We start from the raw sequence: 3,407 nt of genomic DNA, 5'->3' as shown, positions 1-3,407 counted from the left end.
CTGATTAGAATTTTTATTGGAATTACATCACATTTATAAAATTGTTTACAGAGAATGAATATCCATTGGGAGAGCATGGTATGCTTTTCATCCAGTCTTCTTTTTTGTCATTCAGAAAAGCATGAATTTTGGGAGGGCGACTGTAACTTTCTTACCAGGTCTATTTATGGATAGTTACTATTGTAAGTAGGATTTTTTAAAACATGTGATAACTTATTTAGGTATATTATTTTATTATAAGGTTAATAATACTTATTTTAGAAAATTTAGAAGCTACAATGTGAATTTAAAAAGTAAATGACCCTCAGTCTGAGAGATAAGCACTGTTAACATTTTGTGTGTATCTTTCTATTGATAGATTTACAGTGTAATGAGGGAAGTAAGACATGATCACATGAAAGGCTTAATAATCCAAGACGCTGTTGAGTGACTAGCTTGTACTTTTTTTCTGCCTAGCTTTTTTTCTCCTTTTGGAAACTGCTTTTCCCATAACTAGTGGAGCTGCCAATCATCCAGGTCCCTCTCCACTGCGAATGGGTTGGACAGTGTATCACCTCAGGCTCTTTTCTGGGAGAGACTCTCTAATCTGGAATCTCAAATGCTAAAGACCTCTAGTCCTGCAGTGCTGCCGGGCAAGGCCTTCCTATCCTCAGAGCACCCCTGTTTGAATCATACTAGTTTAGAAGAGTGAAGTTACAGGTGATTCAAAATCATTCCTGATGACATCATTGGACCTCAAGGTCTAGCTGGCTTAAAGCCAGCCTGAATTCATCCTAGACTTTCCTAAATCAGTAAAGCCAACAAACTCACTATTTTGCTTAAGCAAACTTGAGTTAGGTGTCTGTCATTTGCAGAGTCCCTACCACTACCACCTCCTGTGTCTGTGCCATGGTGCCACATGGGGAGTCACCGAGATGAGTTAGGACCCTGTATGCCCCTTGCCCCCCAGGAGGATGGGTGTTCCTCAGTGAGAGCAGGTTCAGTGCATTGTACCTGTTGTCTCCTTCAAGGCAAAGCGGGATGGCCATGAGAGGCAGCAGCCTTGGCCAAGTGGGGCATGGGGCTGCCGTGCCAGGCCAGGCTGGCTCTGAACTGTTCTTTACTGCACTCTGTTCATTAGAATGACAGAGTCTGAGTCTGGAGTTAGAATTATAGTGAACATGGGGGATTCTGTGTCATAGAGGCTCTGCAAACCCATGCCACCTGCTATATAAGAGCTCTCTGCCATGCAAGAGCAGACTCGCTGCCTTCCACACCTATTATCCAGTAAAATAGCAGTAAAAATGCAGCTTGTGGCAATGACTAAGCTTAGCCCAGGCCTGCTGATGGAGTTCTTGGTGCCTGTGGATATAACACATATTGCTCGTTTACCTTCAGAACATTTTTTCGGTGTTTTCTGGGCAGTGTATTTGCTCCCCGTTGCAGTAGGTCATTGTCACTGGGGCTGACTCTAGGCCGTCCATAGTAGCAGGGAGCGTAGACCCCAGGTTTTGTGAGGATGCCCATATCATTTTGGAGCTCCCTGAATTCAAAATTAAGTATGAAAAGATTTATTTGGAATGAAAAAAATTACAACAAATTATTGAAGCCTAGGCGTTTCAGATGCCTACCTCTGAGATCCCTTTAGTTGGCTCACCAGAAGCCCCTGCTGCGATATGCTTCCTGGTCACAGCCCGACTTCCCCTTCCCACCTAGAACTCACAGTGCTCACAGGGTCATGGCAAGGTGGTGGGGCACGGCTGAAGCTTCAGGGTAAATGCATTTGTGGAGAGCAGACTGAGTTTTTGTTTTTGTTTTTAAATCTGTTCAATGTCTCAGGGAGCAATCAGCAAAAAGCTAGCCAGCCTACGTCTTGAAACCCTTACATTTTGGAGAGGTACACATTAAGCATTGAGGACCAAGTAGGATGGAAATATGATTTTGCACTTTGTGCATGTGTGCGTGTAAGAAAGAGAAGAGAGAGAGATTGTGAGAGGCAGGAGAGAGAGGGGGAGAGGCCATCAGAACTTGGGGAGAGCAGAGCCCGCCTGCTTCCTGAGTGAAGCGTTGCTCAAGCGCTCTCTGCCCAGCCCCCTCTGAGTGTGGTTTTCCTCCCAGGCCAGCACCAAACTCAGAATAGAGTGGCTGACTTGCTGATTGAGGTCGGCAGCTCCCGAGAAGCAGGAGAAGCAGAGTTTTGCAGTAAGTACATGGTTGGTTATTATTTAAGACAGAGATGGAAAATCTTAGGATAGCTGGGGAAGAGGTGCTTCTGCTTTAGGTACAATGTCTTACAGACCCAGTGGATCTTGGTGTGACTAAGGCAGTATGAATACATTCTCCCGTGGTGCATGGACTGGATAAGTTAATGACACATGCATGATTTTGGGGGGGCTGAAAAAGGATTTGAAACCCATCTTCTGATGTCTTGAAAGAAAATGGTCTTCTCGCTGCTTGTCACCTGTTTCATCTTGCAAGGAAAGGATGATTAATGCCGACTTCAAGTAAATATATGAAGTTCTTTAGAAAAGAAGCGCTGTGAGTACTAATTAGTAGCAGTGTGTAGATTATTTTCCCATCCAGGGTGAATAGGGCTGCTTCTGTGCATTCTTTTTGCCAAGTGTGGGATGTCTAAGGTCCTGTGAAGAGAACCACCCACTTAACTAGTGCTTAGCCCCTGGAACGTTCTCGAGTCATCTCCCCTTGGAGATCAGCAGTGTAGTGTGCCCTGTCATCTGGCAGAGGGTCTGATAATGTCCCAGTGCTCAACATCTGGGCAATACATGCATCGTGTTAGGGTCTGAAATGAGATGCTTGTGAAGCCCAGATGGCAGAATTTCAAGCAATAATATGATAAAGTTGGCGGCTTTTCTGAGAAGTTATTTATTATATGGTTGCTTGAGACCGTTTTCCTCCATACCCCCTCACAGGGCTGAAGATACCTTAAAATCTCTCTTACCCACTCTGTTTCTAGAAATTAAGTTTTTGCTTTTTATTTCCTTGTCCCACTGACTCTAATTTCCTATTGGAATAAAATGTTTAGCTTAGCGGTGCAGGAGGTCCACACTAAGTTTTCTTGGGAAATGTGGCTTCTGCCCCTTCTCGATAGAATGCGAAGGTGCTGCTCCTGCTGCAGAACTCACTGGTGTGGCTGCTTCTGCTCCTTTACAGCTCAGCTCCATAGACCCTGTGTCTCTGTGGTTCTGTTTTAGAGTAGCCGTGTTTCACTTCCTTTAACCTTTCCTTTACCAAGTGAGTTAACATGCAAGGCTATCCAAACGGAGGAGCCCCCAAGGCAGGAGAGGGGGTGCAAAATAAGCAATACTAAACTCATTTGAAAACGTGAAATTGAAATAAACCACCACTTGTGAAGTATCATTCCTCATTCCAATTTTATTTTTCCAATGTGTTAACTTTTTTTTTTTTTT

The 3,407-nt window shown here is 44.1% G+C and overlaps 1 protein-coding gene across 2 annotated transcripts in view; it reads left to right on the top strand.

The window, feature by feature from the left end:
• Positions 1 to 3,407, top strand: part of SPECC1 (sperm antigen with calponin homology and coiled-coil domains 1) — a 328,700-nt gene that overhangs the window by 65,419 nt on the left and 259,874 nt on the right. Inside the window, exon 1 of one of the 2 annotated variants that reach the window (XM_011971263.1) lies at positions 2,047 to 2,181. The exons of the other annotated variant lie outside the window; for it this stretch is intronic. The gene's annotated coding sequence lies outside the window, so the exon portion shown is untranslated. Of the gene's footprint in view, positions 1 to 2,046; positions 2,182 to 3,407 lie in introns of those variants that run through there. 2 annotated transcript variants of the gene reach the window in all.

The sequence above is a fragment of the Mandrillus leucophaeus genome, unplaced genomic scaffold (genome assembly GCF_000951045.1).
Source record: "Mandrillus leucophaeus isolate KB7577 unplaced genomic scaffold, Mleu.le_1.0 Scaffold995, whole genome shotgun sequence".
Classification (NCBI taxonomy): Eukaryota; Metazoa; Chordata; class Mammalia; order Primates; family Cercopithecidae; genus Mandrillus; species Mandrillus leucophaeus.
This window is presented reverse-complemented; position numbering and strand designations above follow the sequence as displayed.